The sequence below is a fragment of the Pinus tabuliformis genome, chromosome 9, assembly GCF_031772625.1.
Source record: "Pinus tabuliformis cultivar Carrire ecotype Pingquan chromosome 9, CPIR1, whole genome shotgun sequence".
In the NCBI taxonomy this organism is placed as follows: domain Eukaryota; kingdom Viridiplantae; phylum Streptophyta; class Pinopsida; order Pinales; family Pinaceae; genus Pinus; species Pinus tabuliformis.
In genome coordinates this window covers 537,948,925-537,971,212 of record NC_142307.1, presented here as the reverse complement: position 1 = coordinate 537,971,212, position 22,288 = coordinate 537,948,925, and the positions used below count along the sequence as shown (strand labels likewise).

The window sequence follows — 22,288 nt, the reverse complement described above, 5'->3', positions numbered from 1 at the left end:
ATTGCAAGCTGAAGGAAACAAAACACATGCTAGATTCCTTCGAGCCATTGTTTTAAAAAACGACCGAGTCGACTCCGACTCGGCCGAGTCGGACCGAGCCAATGCCTCATTGGGTCAGTTTGGTGGCCGAAATGGAATGGCTGATCGGGTTGTTATCGAGCTAGTCATTGACTCGGTCAACTCGATAACAACTTTGTCGACTCGGTAATGACTCGGCCGGCTCGGTAACAACTCGGTTGGCTAGCCTCTTTGACAAAAAACCTGAAGCACATTTGTCAAAAGTTGTTCCCCCTCCTACATATCAAAGGTTGGGTTGTTGTTTATTGCATATTTATAGCCCTAAAGTGATCTATCATTGTGAGAAAGTTTTGAAAATAACAAGGCCGAAGTATGGTTACCCTAGTGGCATGAATTAGAAAACTGAAACAATGCATTGAGCCATACAATGTTTTTAAAAAGGCAAACGTTCTGGAAATGGAATAATAAATACATATTTACCTATGATTGTTCTGGAGCTTGACCAAAATTAAATCAAGGGTTTTGAGACTTCATTAGGGGCAGAGAATTGGTATTATTGTTGTTGTAGTCTAGTGATTTTCCTTAGGTTGAGGAAGAAAAGAATCCTAGCAGTGGTGGCTAAGTATAAACTTTGTATTGGACAATTCACTGGGTGCCATTTTGATATAATGGATATATTCATGAGCCTACTTTGATCATATGTTGTCTTCTCTCTATATTCTAAATCTTTGCGTTTGGAAACATGAATGAAAATCTTTAAAGTTATGTTTTTTTCATAAAAAACAATATTTAATGTATTTTTTACAACTACCGAGTCATTGAAATCAAACTAGTTGAGTCGATACCGAGTCGGAGTCAAAGTTGGAGCTGACCCTCAGCCGTTTCTGAACCAGAGTCGGAGTTTTAAAACATTGCTTCTAGCACAAGCAACCATATTTCCAAAAACATTGCATTGTGAAATAAATCTAGTGCATGCAAAGTTTCCTTCTAGCCCAAAGATAAGAACATTGCCAATAACAACATTGCAAGGTGAAAAAAATATGTGTTTTAGATTTTCTTCTAGTATAAACACATGCAAACACAAACATTGTAAGGTGAAATAATTCTAGCTCGCGCTAGATTTACTTCTAGCACAAACACAACCATGTTGACAACAACAACATTACACGGCCGATAGATTTCTTTCTAACACAAACACAAGCACATTACAGGATGAAAGAAATATAACCCATGCTAGATTTCCTTCTAGCACAAACACAAGAACATAATAACATTGTAGGGTTAAAGAAATATAACACACACTAAATTTACTTCTAGCACAAACTGAAACATATTGCCAATAACAATATTGCAATAAAAGAAATCTAGCGTGTGCTAAATTTCCTTTTAATACAATCACATGCAAAATTCCAATAACAACATTGCAAGGTCAAGGAATTCTAGCATATTTCCTTCTAGCACAAACAACCAAATTTCCAACTACCTAACACCCCTCAAGTCATTTCATGAACTTTTTTGAGAATCCAATGCACTTTTATCATAATTATTAAGTTATATGAAACCCCACTTTGTATGCACATGGGGTCTTACCCCCCATTCTCTTTTCATCTTATTTGGTCTGCAGTGCTAATGCGTTTATTAGTATGCATGAAATATCATATCTGCAACACCAGACTTTTTAGCCTCAAAACATATAAAAGCATATGTACATCGATACTCTGGTCCCAAAACATATACACATACATACACATGGGCATGATACCCCCACTAGCCTAATCTTTGCATGTATATGTTATTTACAATCGAGGGGTTGGAATTGGGGTGTTAGAAAAATCATCCAACATAGAAAAATTTTAGAACCTAAAATACACTAGAGGATGTGTTCCATGGTTGGAACAAGGTAGTTATATTTATCTAATGCTTTATTGATAATTTTGAAATCAATAAAAATCTTGATTTCTCCATTCTTATTCCTAACAGGGACCATATTGGATACCCATAAGGAATGGTGAATGATAAAAAATATTTTTCCTCTTATATTCATTTTCATTTGTTATTATATTGTTGAATACATATCTAATAATGTTTGTTGAATAGGATTATATATTTATTGAATGATATCACATCCTGAATGATTTTAGTGTCATGGGTCTTTGAATCAGTGTAATTCTACGAGAAAAAAGTCTTTATAATTCCTTACGGAAATGAAAAAATGTAGCCCTCTCAATAGGCACATATCCAATACCTAGATTAATATTTTGTGGGTATTATTTGTTACAGAGATTCGAACCACGTATTTAAGAAATAAGTTCTCACTCTTTGGTTTTGCATCTAGAGGAAATGTATTAATTTGTTGATCACAATGTCAATTTTGATCAATGGTTGATCCCCTAAAAGTATCTCCCTATGTGAGGAATTCTAAAATAAGGGCATCATCATCAAAAAATATCTAGTTTGTAATATTGTTTGGTATAGAAGGTTTGGAAAATTGTTCATTAGAAAACATGTCCATAGAAAAGTTTCTCAATGGTATAAATATAGGAGTTTTGAAAGTAAATTTGCATTTGCATTTTGACTTCAACGTACATAATTAATATTGAATGCTTCAAAATTAGAATTAATAAACCATGCTTCATCTCTATAATTCTTAAGGCAATTAAAATACAATGAATTGAATTTCCTAAATGTTTGATAACTATTTGTAAATCCTTATTAGTTGGAGCTATTTAACATCCAAATCTATCACTTTTTTAAGGCATTGTATCAAAGCCTCATACTTAGTGACATTATTTGTGCATGGGAAATACAAGCGACAGGACATCAAATATTTGTATCCTTTAAGATCTCTACGAGTGCATCTAGACCTTTCTCATGAAATCAACTTAGAGCCATCAAAAAATAGAAACCATACATTTTAATTTACATCTAGAATTAGTAATTTTGAAAATAACATTGTACATTTTCTTACATAATTATGCTGATAGGCATTCTCTTTGTTGGCTTGGGGTGGGCAAACATTGTTCACCCCCAGCCAATGGGAAAGCTTAAATTTTGCCCTTCTAACCAATGGAAATTTTCCATTTGTCCAAATTTCTTTCGGCATGTTTTCTCCTACCCGCGTGTTTCTACAGCTCTTTATGGCATCCTCCGCCCTATTTTGAAACCTTCTACTCCTCTCTGGCAAGTTGTACCTGTTAATTTTAGGTATGTTCTATGCTGAGAGAAAATTTACTTTAATTTTCCATATTAGCTCAATATCAATTCTAGATTAGCAATCACATTTAGCATGATAGTAAAATGCGGATATAACATAAACATAAATCGCAGAAAACAAGCCAAGACAAGAGGACACAAGATGTGGCGCCAACCAGGGACAAACCCCAATGTGGGGAAACCCTTGATCAATTCTTCTTATGTTCTTCAATAGTTCAACAGAGATCTTCACTAAGAAGATATCACATGAGGTAGCTGATTTGAACTCAGGTGAAGGCATATTGCTTCAACTAATTCTCCAAGGTGATTCCATCACCATGCTGCACCCATCACAATGTTGCACCCATCACTGTGCTGCACCCATCACTGTGCTGCACCCATCACTGAGTTGTTCTCATCACTGTGTTTCTCCCATCACTGAGTTGCACCCATCACTGTGTTGCACTTCATTACACTATGTTGCACTCATCATACTACATACAATCATCATTGTGCTGCACCCATCATGCTGCACTTCATCATCACTATGTTGCACTATGTAGCATTGTGTTGCACCATTCATTATTATTATGTTGCACCATTGTCATGTTGCACTATGATGCACCATTCATCATCATTATGCTGCACCATTCAACATCACTATGTTGCACCCATCATGCTGCACTTCATCATCACTATGCTGCACCATTCATGTTGCACGATGTTGTACCATTCATGTTGCACTTTCATCAATATTGTCATGGAACAACCTTACCTGCTTGTTATGGCTTGTAGCTTAGCAAAGAAGCTAGCTACAAAGTTCTTAAATGGAAGCGATACCCTCATACTTCTAATATAGAGACAGTTGCCCACAACTTACCTATGCCTTAGAACAGTTGTAATTAACATTGTTGTTGCTAGGCTTCCTTTGCAATGTTAGTTGTATTTGTGACAGTGAATTAAGTCTTCTTCAGGCCTGAGATTAAGGCCTCTTCTAGGCCTCCTTCCTGCAGCTTAGGGCAACGTATGAGTAGCATATAGAAGGCTAAGTATATGCATCCTCCTTGACTGCAACCACAATGTTTAGGGCACTCAAGGACAACGTTAAGGTGACTATGTATTCCCTATCATTAGGTCAACTTATGGATCTCAATTCAGTGGATATTGTCTCCATTATGATAGCAGACATTAGGAGTTGTTCAGACATCAAATTAAGGCTCTCTTTTACTACGTTTTGAGGGTCTCTTGTAACAGCAAATTGTGACCAGCGGCTAGGGCATTTAGGCTTATCCTTCAGTTGAGTGTAAGCCTCTTTTATGAGGGCTTACACTTCACTTCCCTCCTTCACATCGTTGTGTGTGAAGCTAGGGCTCAGGACTTTAGGGCAGCGTTAGAAGCCTATCTTCATAAATTTTCTAGCCTTCATCTCCATGCCAGCGTTAGGAGCTAAGGGATCGTACTCTCTTAGGAACTCTTCCTTCCACTAAAACCCAAACAAGTGGGGAGGAAGAGATCACAAGAGCTGTAAGTATGTGTCTCAAATGACTTGCAAATCTCTTCTATTTATAGTAAAATGTTGAAGATAGATGGGTTAATTTAGTTGTTCACTGACCTTGACGAATTGTCACATAACACAATGAAATTCATATCTCCATGAATACATGTCGGAATCGGATGTTTTTTAGATCAATCCTACACCTCTCGATGAGAGGAATCTAGGAAAAATATCAGTTACCATGAATAAGTAGACCCACATGTAGTTTTTCCCTAGTTGCCAATTTAACAATACCCTTCTCCTTCTCATTGGTTAGTCTATCATCGTCCGCCATACCATACCTTGGGCATTGATTTATTGCACTGGGCATAGGGTATTAATTGCAGGTGCCATAGAAAACAACAGAAAACGGATTGTAACCTAACTCTTATCCAAAGGATTCAATATCAGGGTTGGTGTCTGCAATGTGGATAGTGCCAAGAACAGGGTGATGCTTAATTGAGTGAAGCAATGGGAAATGTTGAAGCTACCATCTATGCAATGAGGTTCCGCTCTTTTTTGGATTTTCTAGCTCCTTTTTTATGCATGCCAAATTTTATAGCTCTATCGTGTTTACAACTTTTACCTAATGAGTGTGGATGTGTAAGAATTGTACAACATTGAAAGACCTAAGCTCCTCTTCTCCCCATTGATTACCTCTGTCTTCACTATCATATAGCTCTGATGTAGGTGCCAAGCATAAGGTTAAGGTTTTTTTCATCCTAAGCCTTGGATTCCCAATTTCCCATTACTCTTTTTTAGAATTTCGATTGATAGGTTTAGCAATCTCTATTTTTGGGTATGTTGCTACTCAACAAACTATTGATTTACTGTGTGAAAAGGAAATGGGTCTAATCAAGCACATATTCTGCAGGATAGAATTTGGGAGGGTTTTCATCGGATTTGGGCACCTTTGGTTGTTTGGCATGCTGGGGAAAATTGCCCCGTTCTTTTCCTTGAGGGCCCAAATACCTCTTTTGTGATACATTTTTTATTGTTTGGCATGCTGGGAAAAACTGCCCCCCGTTCTTTTCCTTGAGGGCCCAAATACCCCTTTTGTGATACATTTTCGATCTAGAAAAATGACCTACTCCCCTTATCAGTTCTTTGTTTCTTGAAACCCTCTGCTTCCCATGGTAATCTCTCCTTCTACTACTGCAGCAATCTCTTCCTCTGATATTAGCTACAGAAGACGGTTTACTATGAAATTCTACAATTTTGCTACTAGTGTTCGAGATTTAAAAATGGTTTGGTGCACCTAGTTTGGTAATAAAAACATGTGTAGAAAGTAGTGCTTTTTCTTTATATGCCAAGTTTGGTCCCTTAGATCCTAATATAACATGCGTTGAGTTTCAAACGACCTTACCTCCAAAGAAAGAAGAAGACCAAAGAATCCTAGATGTTGAAGCCCTAAAGGCCTTATAATTTGTTCATGATATGAAGCAGTGTTTGGCTGCGAGGTTTAGTTTGAGATTAGGAATGAAGCCACATGGTGTAAGTTTCCTAGGTAGCGTGAATAAAATATACCCTACTAAATTTTCAGCATATAGACAGGTAAATATACAAATAATGCAAATCTAAATTGTGTCATAGCTTTCCTTCCTGCTATGAGTCAATTGCATTAAAAGATGCCTTGGTTTTAGCAAATAAATGACACCTTTTCAAGTGCATGTAGCACAAACAGTTGGCTATAGAATCTCCAAGCCTTTCTAGTGTAAAAGTGATGGTTATGTTTTGAACTTAGAATACCCATGTAAACAAATATAGAAACCCAAATCTAAAGCCCTATGGCCAACATACAAGTATAGACATGAATAATGTTATGTAGATGCAAACCAATTATTTTAATCATTTTGTAAAATAGTTTTCATTCAAACACATAACAACTTCAGAGTTATAAATTTTGAGTCATAATTAAGAGAGGATTGTTATTTCCAGGCATTAAGAAAAATTCACAAATGTTTACTTTGCATCTACAGTCATTATCAAAAGAATAAACCAACTCTGTTGTGCATGTACAAGAAAATTCATTCAGAAATTTCATAAAAATTTAAGTCTCTTGTCCAGCCAATTAGGGCTAGTTTGTACTAGTTAGGTACCAGTCTAGTTAGCAGGCTAGTTCAATACCATGCCTAGTCCAACAGGGCTATTTGACAAGTTTTGATTTTGACAGGACCTACATATGAAAAAGCATTCAAACAATTGCATTGCTTTTTGATGTTGAATAATAAGACCCTAGTGCCTGTTTCTATTCAGACAAACCACTAGAACACGCATGATAAAGATAGGATAAACACCCAGGGGAGTCTATAAAATATTCTCCAGGCCTAAAGCTAAATTACTGGCACTTTTCATTGTCTAAGACTGAGAAAGGGAAGCAAAAACACAGACTAAAATTTCAAATTGTAAACAATGAATAAACATGGAAAGTTTTACTTCTACTGTCACTTCAGTGATCAATAAACAACCTCCTTCAGCCTCTTAAGAAGACCCTCAAGTCTTTCCAAGACTTGTTAGTGATTGTCCTGCCATATCTCTCAACGCAGCTGTCAAAGGTAGAGAGTGAAATATTGATATGGAAATATGCATGGGTAATGAAATTTCTTGAAATAAAGATGCACATTCAGCACCCAAAAGCATCAGAACCTACAATGGAAAGCTCACATATAGGGCAGATATTTCCTTGTGTGATTGGAACAAAGCATGTTGTACAATATGGACAGGACACATCCTTCTGATTGACCATGGTATATAGGTGTAAAATTTGTTGCACCACCAACAAAAGGCTTTCTGAATCAAAATTCAATTCTTTGGCATCCTGCAGCTGCCTTTCGCATGCTTGTAGAACTTATTGTACCTTTGTTGAATGGTTTGCAGGGGTTCACTTTCCAATAGTCATCAAGAAAAGTTAGTTGTTATACTAAAGCTCCATCCCTTATAACAAACACCCATGGTATTCAGCAAAGCCAACCTCAAATGGGATTTTTGAAGGTTGCTATGACTAAAGTAAACTGCAAGCTCTTTCTGTTGAACAGTATCATCCTTAACTTCCTTTCCCTTGAACTACATCTAAAGACCCAGAACGCAACTACAAGCTCACATATAACACATAGATTTCCCTTTATGATTGGAATAAAGTGTGATGTACAATGTGGACAAGACACATGCTTCTGACCATGGTATAGAGGTGTAAAAGTTGCTCTAAAAACAACAAAAGTATTTCTGAAGTCATAATTCAGTGTTTTTAGCATCCTGCAACTGCCTCCCACATGCCTGCAGAACTTGTTGGGCCTTTGTTGCATGGTTTGCAGCGAGCTCATTTGCCAGCAGTTATTAAGCCAAGTTAGCAGTTGTACTGAATTTCCCTAGCAAACACCTATGGTGTTTAGCCAAGCCAACCTCAAATGGACTTTTTAAATGTTGCAATGAGTAAAATATGCTGCAAGCTCTTGTTGTTCTACAGTATGATCCTTAAATTCCTCTTGACCCCCATTTGAAGACCCAGAACACATTATTTAGCAATTCCATTCAATTTCTTCACCTTCTCAACCTCCTAAATGGAATCTACATCAATAACTGGAATTGTGTGCAAGATTGTAAGAAATAACCTTAATTCTTCACTAAACTTCCCATTTGCTGTGGCTTTGTAATCTAACTTCCCATTTGTTGTGGCTTTGTAAGCTAGTCTAAGTTTCTTATCTAACAGAAAAATATTAAATACCAAAGCTCATGGATCTCTGACATTTGAGCTAGCAGTCTCACTCCAGCGTCCCTCTATTGCTAAGAAGACCACAGTGCAGAGACAAATGTAGGGAGGTATGTATGGCTACCCATGTAAAGATCCAAAAGCAAAGGTTTTAAATTTTAATGGAGTGAAATTCTTAATACCAAGTTATTGACTTGAGAGCTACATCGCCATATTAATGTTACTGGCAGCTGCATTCTCACCTGTAAGAAAAGATTTTATGTATCCATATTTGAATTACTAGCATACGTGGTGACGGCGTAACTAATGACATTATGAGTTGTACCTGCAACATTTGCAGCTTAGACATTTGTAGCGAGCTTCAAATCTTCTACAGCCCATCCTACCCCATCGTCAGTGTCTCCTCTCACTTCTCTATCATCAACCACTACAACCTCACCATTTTGTTTTTCAACTCTTGCAATGTAAACTTTGGAACGAGAACTGATAATGTTACCCGTTTCATAGAGATAGCAAAAGAGTGACCCGATTTTGAAAAGGGGGGATGCAGAACACACATATTTTTTTTAGAGCATAGTTTTTGGCACTTTAAATTTTTTTATGTACATTACGTTTTATGTTAGTAATATGCATGCTAATTTAAAAAGGTGGTGATTCTGCATCATTCCCCTTTTTTAAAAGACCTATTTTTTGACTTTAATGAAATGTAAATAATTATTTTTTAAATTTAACAAATTTTGACACTTTAATTTTTTTATAAAAAACAAAACAAAACAAAACAAATATAAAAATATATTAAAAAAAGGACAAAAAAAACATTATATATATATATATATATATGTGTGTGTGTGTGTGTGTGTGTTTATATATATATATATATATATATATATATATATATATATATATATATATGCGTGTGTGTAAACCATAAAAAAGGGTGGCAAAAAAAAATAAAAAAAAACTATAAAATTAAGTAACTAAAAATAGAAAAATTTTAAAAAGCATTAACAAAAAAAAATTAAAAATAAAAAACAAACTAGATTAAAAAAAAAAAAAAACAAAAAAAAATCTAAAAAACTATTAAAATCAAGATTAAAAACATTTAAAAAAAAAAAACTTAAAAACAAAATATACTAAAAACAAAAAAACAATTAAAATTTAAACTATATATATAAATAAAAAATAAATAAAAACATTTTAAATTTTATATATATATATATATATGATTTAAAAACAAAAAACCATTTAAAAATTAAAAAAAAAAAACATATATTTTCAATTTTTAAAAAATAAAAAACATTTAAAACTTTAAAAACATATATTTATGATTAAAACTTTAAAAAATATATCTGCATGTAGTTCCACCACCTAGCGCCACGCCCCCACGGGTGGTCGGGCGGTGGCTATCCGATTTCGAGAATCGGATAACCACCCCCATGGGCGGTCAGGCGGTGGCTATCCAATTCTCGGAATCAGATAACCACCGCCCTACTGCCCATGGGAGTGGCTATTCGATTCTCGGAATTGGATAGCCACCACCCAGCCACCCCCACGGGTGGCCGAGCAGTGGCCACCTGATTCTAAGAATCAAATAGCCACCGCCCAGCCACCCCCACGAGTGGCTGGGCAGTGGCTATCCGATTCCGAGAATTGGATAACCACCCCCATGGGCAACCGGGCGATGGCTATTCGATTCCGAGAATTGGATAGCCACCCCCACGGGCATCCGAGCGATGGCTATTCGATTCTCGGAATCAAATAGCCACTGCCCAGCCACTCGTGAGGGCGGTGGCCGATAAAATTGGTTTTTTAAATAAAAAATAAATTTTGTTATATATATATGTTAAATGTTTTTTTTAATTTTATATATATTTCTAAAATATATATATTTTAAATGTTATTTTAAAAAATATCAAAAATATATTTAGCTTTTTTTAATTTTAATAGCTTTTTGTTTTTACTTTTTTTTTTTTTTTTAAATCCAAATTTTGAATCATTGTCAAATCCAAATTTTAAATTTTTTAATATAAATTTTATTTTTTATTTTTTATTATTTTTTTAAAATCAAAATATATTGTTTTTTTTAATGTTTTCTGATTTTATTTTTTAATTTGAAAATATGTATTTTTTTTAATTGTTTTTCCAATTTTTATTTTATTTTTAATTTCAGCATACTTTTGTTTTTTAGGGTTTTTTGAAAATGTTTTTAATCTTAATTTTTGTAGTCTTTTTTTGTGTTATTTTTTTATTTTTTTAATCTAGTTTGTTTTTAATTTAATTTAATTTTTTTAGTTTTTCTTAATGCTTTTTTAAAATTTCCTATTTTTACTTAATTTTATAATATTTTTAATTTTTAATTTTTTCAATTTTTTTTTATGGTTTACCATATTAAAAAAAATGTTTTTTTTTTTAAATATGTTTTTCTTATTATTTATTTCTTTAATTTTTTTTAAGTTTTTATATTTTATAGGTTAATTTTGTTTTTCTTTTTTTTGCACTACTCTTTTTTTTTAATATATATTTTTATTTATGTTTTGGTATTTTTTTAAAACTTTTTTTTTGTGTTTTTTTCATTGTTTTTATTTTTGTTTTTATTTTTAATTTTATTTTTTCATTATTTTTTTGAAATTTTAATGTTTTTCGGCGTCATAACAAAATATTTTACACAATTATTTCAAAATGTTGAAAATTTACCTTAAAAAAAAAGTGTTATTCCAGCATCAACACTTTTTGTTTTGAGGGTGTTTTTTGCACAATTTTTGCACATAAAAACTCAAATTTACTGGTATTTTTTTTAAATGTTGGAAATTGACCCTAAAAAAAAGTCCATCGTTCCATTATTAGCATTTTTCACTTTCAGGCTTTTCTTTGCACAATTTTTGCATAAAAAATTCGTTCTCATTGCCATTTTTAAAACATGTTCAAAATTGACCCTAAAAAAAACCATCATTCTAGTATACACACTTTTTGTTTCTAGCACTATTTTTCATGTTTTTTCGGGGTCTTTTGGGCAAAGTTCTCGTTTTGAGTTTATACTTCTCGTTTCAAAGTTTACATTGTTTCCAGAAGTGTCAAGGTTTTAACCCCTATTCGCTGCAGCTCCTTCATCCTCTTCTTCATGGACTGCACCCCCTACATTATCCAACCCACCAGAAGTGTCAAGGTCTTAACCCCTATTGGCTGCAACTCCTTCATCCTCTTCTTCATGAACTGTAACCCCTGCATTATGCAACCCAACCTCAAAAAGGCCTTTGGTAACCCTCAATAAAAGCCATTCACGATTGTGATAAATTGATGGAGGAGGCACAATAAGTGATGATTTCTTTCTAGATGGTAGATTGGGTAGATTGTCGCCTAACTATTAAGTAAAAGCATATCAGCAATCTCTGTAAGCCCATGAATTGCTGCACTCACATATGGGCATTGTGAAACTGACCAATAACATCATTTTATATTTATTCAAAAACTTATCAATATTGTCCATGACAAGATACAAAATGAAAGCCTTTCAAAATTCTTTAATCTTTGGTAAGCATGTTCAATAATGGCAGCATTTCTTTACCAAAGGGCCTCAGTTCCAAGTGTATACCAGTGACCTTAACATCTCTCTGTTTTGCAGAAGCAACATCAATTGGAGTAGTTTCACCCTACACTGCTAAGTTAAATCATGCCTTCTCATCTTTGAAAAAGAGAAGATCCGCTTCCAGGGAGCCCTTCAGATGTAGCTAAGCAATCACTGCCTGTCCACAAATCAGTTCCTAATCATGCTCATAACATTGTCATACTTCATTTTTATCAGTGCCAACTTGAATATATACTCATGCATCAATCTGTATGACACGATTATTTCCAACTCATTCATGCAATTGACAAAATTCTCAGACACCTTCATTATACATACTTGAACATCAAGTGTTCCAATAAGGCCACCGTTTCTGTTTGGAAGACAACAAAGCACAATTGTCACCTCGAGCACCACTCTTAAGTTTTAACACAAATAATCTTATGCAGAGAACAATGTACAAGCTCCTTGCTTCCAATGATGATTGCATGCTTGCTTAGCAAGGCTACATTTTCCATGTCATCTAACTAAATGTATTTAACAAATGGAATATGGAGGTCCCCAGGTACAATCCTCTGTTGCAAACCAAGGTTGTTGTCTTTTCTTCCTGCATTGTGTCACTCTTCTGTCCCAACACTATCTTCTGGCCCAAGAAGAAGGTTTTATGTTCTTGCACAAAAAATTGTATCCACAGTTATTGGATAACTAGACTTCTTGATCACCTTATTTCAGTGATTTTTATCACTTGGTTATGACTCATGTCAGTGACTATCGATTGATTGCAAGCAAAAAAGGTAGCAGGTCCTCCAAGTCGTTGTCTTTTCTTCTTGCATTGTGTCACTTCTCCCAAGTCCCAACACTATCATCTAGCCCAAGAATAAGTTCATATCACCCACCATCAACATCCAAACGTATTAGGACAACATTCTCCATGGGGCTAAACAATAATTATCATCATCCTTGATCCACTTCATGGATCCAACCCTTCTTATCTGTATAAGTTGAGAGGATTATTGAGTTGCAAATTGATGAGAAAACAGAAAATGGTCATTTTTGCAATATAGGGTGCCCTCATAAACAACAAAAGCAGATATTTCTCTTTCTAACTTGAAAACAATCATCCCACAGTCATGCCTAGCAGCAAGAAGATTCATATCAAGATGTGTAACAAGGATCCAGAAGCAATCATGGTCTCTACGAAATGTTTGGACACCTCCACAATACTTGGATACATCTCAAATTCAGATACTTTTTTCCTCTAAATGTTAATAATAATTTCATGGTGTGGATGGAACATCACACGAGACATAGTTCACATGCCCTCTTAAAAGTTAAAATATCCAACTTCCCAAGCTTGGTACCTGAGAACAAAAAAAATACTAACTTTTCAGAAATGAATTATCTACAATTTTTCACGTGCCCTCTAAAGTATTCAAATTCCCAGGCCTTGATCTCTGAGAACAAAACTAACTTTTCACAAACGAATTATCTACAAACTTTTCACATGCCCTCTTAAATTATCCAACTTGCTAGGCCTTGGTATTCGAGAACAAAACAAACTAACTTTTCACAAATGAATTACATGCAAACTGAGATGCTACTCAAGAAAGAGGAGTAACAGATAAAAGAAGAAGAAGAAGAAGAAGTTAATATATCTATAATGAAATAGATATACTTCACCAAGAAATTGAATCTGCATGCCATTCGATCTACTTGGTGACCATCTGCTCCTGACACAATCAATGGCAAGCTGGGATGAAAAGCAGCAACCCAGTTCACTCCACGATCATGAGATTCCAAAACATATTTGACAACAGCATCACCCTCTCCAAAAATACCTGTGTTCATTTGTGTTAACCTTAATATCATCAGTAGACGGTTTTCCTCCTTGGAGCACAAATATCCCATACACAATCAGTCTGATCCAAGGAGCTTCAAATGACCGAATCTTCCTTAGGATGAAAAAAAACACACATTACACAAAAAATGTCACTAGTAATGTCAGATACAAGTTCAATATTTCCAGTTCCATATCGTTATTGTTTGTTCATCATTGGCACTGACAATCTAAGGATACTCATTGTGGAACTTAACTCTCCGGATATAGGCAGTGGTGCATATTGTAGTTCCATATATTGATCTTAAAGACATTCCTTGTAACATTAACAAGTAAATTGGAGTTATAACAACTTTTCATAATTGTATTTTTGACAGTTATGTCAGATGACTTGTAGTTAATATCATTTACAATTGAAGAAACTACTCTTTAGATGTCCTAAATATACACACACAAAGTCTACATAAGAAGCTACATGGCTAGGAAGCTTCGCTAAACCTACCAATTCTAAAATAACTTTGTTCCTTGGATGGCAAAGGGTGGGATTTTTTCTCGCAGCTCTCCTTTGGCTAAGTGGCTACACTATGAGAGGAATTTCTAAGCCTGCCAAAATCACCAAGGACTTGTCATCTGGCCTAATCCCCACCCATTTAGAAGGTTTTAAACTAGGTATACTAGTTTGATTACCTTGAGACATTTTTCCTTGCGTGTAATTTCTCACCCCACCCTCCATCTAGTAGTGAGACTGAGATATTCCTCATAGCTCCAAACAACAATTGACTTTATTCCTCATATCTCATGAAGAAGAGATCCAAACAACAATTGACTCACAAACAGGGAAAGATAACATTTTCCTCCCAACCACCCAAGCTAGACCCAATTGACACCACTACAAAACTTGCCACTAGACGTGTGTGATTTCCAGACATTTTACAATACAAAGTAAGTAAAGGTAATCTCCTATTTGATCCATGAAAATTTTATCAAAATACATGAGGGAATCACACAACACCAATGTGTTCAAGACCCTCTCCATGTCACCAAGGTGTTAAACACCCACAATTCCAGGATATAAAAATGTATCCATTAAAACCCATATCAATCGTCGAATTGATGGAACTACTGAAAAATGAACCTTGGTGATCATTTTCAAAGTGCAGCTCAATCTCTTAAATACATAAAAAAAAGAGGTTCACATTGACCATAAAACATGCAATAAATATCCAAGCCAGTTGGCTTACCTATAGACACAAACACGGCTGAGCCTTGTGAAAATGTACTCCTCTGACCGACCCATCATGATCATCAAATCTATCAATGTTCCCATCTGATAATGCCATAACTGAATAACCCCACTGTGAAGACTGGACAAGAACCACAACCTTTTCATATAAAAGCTCAACCCCTTTACCCAATTACTCCAGGACTCGAATTTGGTCGACATAACAAATGATCTTCTAGCCTATATACCATAAAAGGGGTTGAATCAACATACATAACCAGTACAAACCCTAGACCAAACCCCACATGCAATGTCATGAATGATCCAAACCATTTGCCCCATATTTATGTGGTATTGTAGTGATGCATTATTATTTCTCCTTTAAGATTCTTATTTATAACAAATGTTTTGAGGCATTCCCCTCCTTTATGGGGAGAAATTGCTTAATGTGAATTTTATAGATGGCCTTGCTCTCACTACAAAGCTCATTTAGTCGTTTAGTGGAGGGAATGACACAATGTCTTGATATCGTCACTACATCAACATGCATCATGGTTAATCAAGAAAAGATAGAGACCTTTATTATTTGGGCAGGAAGACTTTCTAGATTGGCTTGTCAATTAGGGGATTATTGTTTCTTAAGATAACTTAAGGTTGGGTTCTCTCACTTGCCTTGATAGTTCCTCTTCATAGAAACTTGAGTTAAGTGAATTAAAAGAAACTCTTTAAGTTATGATCATTTATGTGTTATTTATGTTGACGATGCATATGTTGGTAATGCAATCAACATTGATAAGGAAAATTCTATAGCTCTCTCGATAAAGGAAATCATTTTCCTTTTCTACAGGGAAATCCCTTTACTAGTGAGGGAAGGATATTCCTTTCCTCTAACTCAAGGAATCACCTTGACAGTATAAAATGAAAGTCCTTTTCTTATAAAAGATTAGAGAAGTATAAATCTAAAAAAAAAAATTAAAAGTAATTTGAAGAACAAACTTGAGAATTGGTTGAAACATGTTCTTGAGAGGAGATCCTAGAAAGAAGCAAAGCATAGTTAATCATTAAAAAAGAATGACTTCTAGAGACAAAAATGATAACTACCAGTACTACAAAAAAGACTTTTGGGGGGGTTGTACGCTGCCTCCAAAAGTGGGAATTAGAAGCGGTTTTAGCATTAGTTGCAGTTTTTTAAACCCTCACTCACCCCCCCCGGCGGCCCCTAAAAGCATCACCTCTAAAAGTCAAGCATTTTAGGGGCAGTTTTTTAAGAGAGATGAATTGCCCCCAAATGTGTCACTTTTCAAAGGGGGTTCCAAACTTTAAAAGTGACTTTTGGGTGCAATTTTTTAGACCCCCCCTCCCTTCAAAGCATCACCTCTAAATGTCAAGCCTTTTAGGGAAGGTATTTGAAGAGATAGCATTAATGGGTAGCCCAAATGGTTGGTTGAAGCTCCCCTGCCAAGTCATTGGCCCTATTTTATGAGACGTTGGTTCAATTCTCCTTGGCTTCGTCAGGGTCAAGCTCAAAAGTTGGGTCAATTGGGTATGAGGGTCCTTCAGGCGGGCTAGCCTATGGGCGTTGTGAGGACAAACAAAAAGGTCTTTTAAGAAATATGAACCAGCCCCAAAAAGTGACTTTTAGTGGTGATTGCAATAGCCCTCAAAAGTCATCTTTCAAGGTTGGTTGTAAATCACCTCCAAAGATTCACTTTTGGGGGTGATTTGAAACCCCCTTGAAAATTGACCTATGGGGGAAATTTAAAACCCCCCCTCGTAGCAACCTACAAGGGTGGCCTACAACCCCCCTTGTAGCAACTTATTAGGGTGGTCTAAAACTGCCTTGTAGCAATGTTTAGGGACGTTGGGGTCCCCCCTCGTACTAACTTTTCGGGGCATTAAGAGACCCCGTCGTGGCAACTTGTGGGGGCATTAGAATCCCCCCTTATAGTAGACTATACATATTTTCAAATTTTTAGATTGTGATACTTTCACACTGTTATGTTGGGCACGAGTGAAGAGGCTCAAAAAGTTGGGTAGTTGTATCCAACTGAGGTTGGCTTACACGACGCATCACTGAATTCATCAAATCAAGGAGAGTTTGCAAATGGCATTGAATTAGCTTTGCGTAAACCTTCATTCGAGCATACAATCATATCTTCGCATTCACTCCATAATGAAAGCACTGAAGAAAATTGATGATGTCATTGATTATAGTGTTGATCCTGATGTATTCTATGGGAATATTAGGAGGTGTTTGGGAATGTTCTTTCTGTTGTTATTGATTTGTGCTAAAGAGCATGGAACTATCAAATCATGAAGGGGAAAACGTTTTGCATATTGCCCAATAACAACCAAGCAAGTTGAAGGACCAATCCCCCCTAGCCTAGTCCCTTTACCTCTTTGCGTTATGTTTCCTTGCCAACAAACTCCTATGCTTTATTTCGATAGCCTTTGGCAGGGCATCACTGGCAGTATATTTTGTTTAATTCTCAAGGAGCTTTCTCCCCTTAACACAAAGACATTTAGGAATATTGCCATACAATGAATTTTCATTTAGTATCTCATGGTTCGTTTGGTCTCTAATTCTTTGAGTCTGTAGTCTGTTGGGTTGTTAGTGCATCTATCATATTTACTTTCCCTCCAAAGTGCATCCCTCAAGTCCAATATTTTCCCTAATGTTATTTCTCCTCACTCTTTCATCCCAAGGGAGAAATGCAAGGGGTGGTCAAGGTCGTAGCCAAGGCCAGGGTTGTGGTTGTGGAAGAACTCAAGCTCAACCTCAAACCACCCAAAATCGAGGTCATAGAAATAACAATGATTTAATCTTAGAAGAAACTCAGCCTTATCAGACTAATGCACACCCACGGGCTCATTAGATTATTTCAGGTTGGGACAATGAATTGAAGCAACAAGCAATAGATAATGAACTAGAGCTAAATGAATGGCAGGATCTCATCCCTAACCCTGATACCAGTGGTTGATACACCTAGCTCCAGCAGACCCTTTACCTTTTCTGGATGATGAAAAATCTCTTGAAAAAAGCTTTAACGTCCACCTTTGTAGGAATTTTGGAGTTTGCAACAAAAACAATGGAAATCACAAGGAATTATAGCTCATTCAGTGCCATATTCAATAGAAAAATGCTCATTTAAGTCGTATTGAGAATCATATTCCCTGCCTTCCACAAACTGAATAAGGACACAATATCCCTTTTATAAAGTAATAAGAAAAAAAATGGAAATTATTTTTTATTATTAAATTCATAATTAATTGAGTTTGTCTTGAATAATTGGAATTTTTTTTGTCATAATGACTTGGAACCTTGTTATTAAATCTAAATATAAATATTCTCAATATACATGATAAAATTTCTATGGTTTTGAATTATAAATCTATTTTTTTGCATAACCAAAAAGGTGCATGTTTCCTACATTAATGTTCATAATGGTAAACATTGTGACCTATTTAGCTAAAAGGCTAAAATATTGCTCAAGCAACCTACTCCCAACAACTAATTTTACTTTGTTGATCATAACGTGATCATTTCTCATTAATTAACACTTCCCAGTTTTCTCTGGATATTGAACAAATACAAATGAAATACAAGACCATAGCAATCTCAATTTTGGATTTGAACATTTAGAACTCACTCTTTTTTTTTGTTTCTCACCAATTATTCCAAAGTAATTAGATTTCTATGCTGAATTTTAAATATCCCATAGCTTCCATGAGAGAAAATAGATTTATGTACCGAATTTGCCTATGGATTTTGAAAATTGAAGTTGCCTCCTCTTATTAGGCAACCTAGTCATATGCTTTGTTGACCTCCAAGACGGTAATAATTCCATTAACTACTAATCACATAAATTTTTCTTCTCACCCCCAATCATCTACCACATTCTTGATGATTTTGAAAAAGTGATTCTCAAAAGAATCCCTGAGAGGCCCTCAAAATAGAATCAAAAGATCCTCCATGCACAAAGATCAAGTTGACCTACATGAAGGGGCAAGTCGGCCTAAAGAGAGCAATTTGTACCCCTCACAAGCCTATAAATAAGAAGGAACTCAACCTCATTGTGGCTCACCAAAAGAAAGTTCGATCTTCTCAAGATAGAAGTTCGTAAAAGGACGAAAAGGAAGGCGAAGAACTAGATCTAAGTTTTTGGGCCTCTCTCTCTCTCGTGTTAGGGTTTCTACATTTTATGGGAAAAAGAATTTTTTGGGGAAGTCGAAGTTGCAGAAGGATTTGTTGGGCAAGTCAAAGTTGTAGAAGAGTTTTTTGGGCATGTCGAAATTTCAGAAGAATGTGTTGGGCAGGTCGAAGTTCCAGAAAAATCTGGTGGGCAAGTCGAAATTGCAGAAGTTGTTGGAATTAACTTCTTGTCATTTTCCCTATTTCATGCAGTTTCATAAAAGTCTACCCCAAGTTTCTGGCACTTTTTGGACTGTTACCCTACCCATTTACAGAAATTCATTGCTTAACATTTCCTACTTCTGATTTCCTTCAGTTCCTTCAGTTCCTTGATTATTTTGATTTTGACTTATTTGGGGTATAGTGATGGGATTTTTAACTTTCACATTAATAGTAAACCCTTAAAAATAACCCAAATCCTGTTACAATATTTCATGCTAGTTTATCATTTGGTTTCTCATTATTTTGTTGCTAAGATGGAACACTTGAAGAAAGAAACTAACAATCAATTCCTTGGTGAGTAGCATACAATGATCTCTTTTATTTCGGTGGGAACAAGTGTCAAATAATACACAAAATCCTCAACATTTTTGCTATAAGATAAGTGTTGACGAATGTACAAGAATATATCAAAATAACTAACAACACAGTTAAAACCTCAAATTCATTTACAACCCTTTGGAAACAAAATGTTGTTCAGAAATGCATCTAGATAACTAGCAACAGAAGGTAAAAGATAATGTATTTTTGATAGCCCTCTGGATAACAAAAAGCTAAAACCTACTAAATTTTTGCCAACCCTTCAAAGTTTGGACCATATTGATCCTACCAGCCATTCATGTCTTGACAATGCTCTTAAGCCACTTTGGAAATGAAATAGAAGAAACCCCTGCTGAAATTGAAAATAAAAGCTTAATAAAAAATTAGCAAACGCTAGTTATGGTCGTTTTATACTCGAAGGAAATTTTAGGATTATTTCAAATAGTGTCATTTGAATTAGTAAAATGAGATAGGTTCTATAAGAAACCATCCATTTTGCATGATGTTATGTAATTTTCGTCTTAAATCCTGCAAATTTTATTATTCTCTTAAAATAGCTCCCAAGGTTCTTTAAGAAAAACATTTCCCTTGAAGTCGCTCCCTGAGGTTCTTTAAGAAAATTATTTACCCTTGCAAACCCCCAAGTTCAGGGGCCAGTTTCCAAGTTATTCAATCTAATTAAAGTACCACTACAAAATGACAGTTAAGCGACCCTATCTACTCAACATGGAAACTTATTCTTCGTCATGGGGTTTCATACAGAATGACATTGTCATTGTCAAAGCTTAAAATAAACCAAAAAACTGCAAACCCTAAATTTATTAGACCCAGATGATTTTAATGAGACCCCCGAAAAAAACACATGGAAAACCATAGTCTATTCCAGAATAGTCTTTTTACTTAAAAAATAAGATTGAGGGCCCAATACATCATTCGATGACTAAAATGTATAGCTAGGAATGGTTGACTTAAGACAAATTCATTAAAAATATTGGGTATGAAACCTCAAACTAAGAAGAAAACATGAATATACGAACCTCGCGTCTAAAGAAATATTTTAGACCAGAAGGATAGTGGGCAAAGTGGAGCGCATGTCTCTGAACTCTTCTTGCTCCATGTATTGATCACTCTCCCTGCAATCCTTGTAACATCTTCTATGAGGAGGGCTTCGGCTCCTCCTGGGAATGTCGCTTCTGCTGCGTCTTCGGTTTCCTCCCATTTCACCCCCTGCGGAATTGTTTGATCTGAATCAAATGTGAGAGAATCTATGAGCAATTATTTACACAGATAGCTTTGCTCTGTCACTTGTTGTGGCTATCTAGCTGATGTGTCAAATGCTTTCTTGCAAGTATTGTGACAGTCCTCGGCTTCACAAATGGAGAGAGGGCAAAGGAATGAACGTGTGTGGGATAATAATGGCTTATCTCAATTCTTTAACTCACATTAAATTGATATAAATTAAGATTATACATAAATCATTTATAAATTAGGTAATTATTCATTATTAAATTGGGATTTTATATAAATTATTTATTAATGTTAATTTATAGTGATTTTTAATATATTTTTCTTAAATATAATTATTTGAATTATTATAGTATCAAGATTTTTGTTGATTTTTCTATTATTATATTTTAATTTGCTTTAAACATGTTTAAAATATGCTTTCATCTTCATGTGTGGAGGCTATCTATTTGCATATTCAAAAAGTTTTGATGTAGCTTTTTCCTTAAAAAATGACTATTGTGACTCTCGAAAGTAATCTATAAATAGAGTTAAGAGTTATAGAATAAATAGGAGATTCTTTCCCATTATCTATGACTAATCTTTGAGAGATTGGGTATACATTCCCTAATTATCACATAAACAAGAGTTTAATCTTGCATTTAGTGTTTTATCTCCATAGAGGTTTGCTAAACAAAGGGAATACCTCCTCCTATGTGACTTTGATTATCTCTCCCTCTCAAAGGATTTCTAAACATTAAGAATTGAATATTCATTACTTTAAAGATGCAGTCTTGTCGAATATACCAAAAACATAGTAGGATTCCTTCATTGTGGACAAACGCAAGTACATGTTAGAGGGAAGTATTCATCTATGGATGGTTAACAAGTTGATCAATAACTACAATGAAATGCTTCAATCTATATATTTAATGATCTCTAGTCATCATCTAAAGAGTTCAAGAATCAAATAAATTCCAACCTAACTTCTAAGTATATAGTAAGCTTGTACTTTAGAGGTTCTATTATTGTAAAATTTGACAATTATGGAAGTTGTGGCAAGGTCTTGGAGGAGGGACTGTCAATTTGGAGCAAAGCTAGCCTCTTTTTAAAGGATAGTTTCTAAAATTGAATCCATCTTCAATGTTTGTCTCTTCAACCCCACTCTAGATTTGAATTTTAATATCCCCCTACTTATTTTGGTATGAGACAATCTTTCAAAAGGCAACATAAATATATTGGGGATGTATAACAAGATACA

At 35.1% G+C, this 22,288-nt stretch overlaps 2 pseudogenes; both read right to left on the bottom strand.

Annotated features, from left to right (window-relative positions):
* Positions 1-7,367: 7,367 nt before the first annotated feature.
* Positions 7,368-8,763, bottom strand: LOC149149637 (coatomer subunit alpha-1 pseudogene; annotated as a pseudogene).
* A 2,853-nt stretch (positions 8,764-11,616) lies between these two features.
* On the bottom strand, positions 11,617-14,582 carry LOC149149636 (coatomer subunit alpha-2 pseudogene; annotated as a pseudogene).
* Between the last annotated feature and the right edge of the window lie 7,706 nt (positions 14,583-22,288).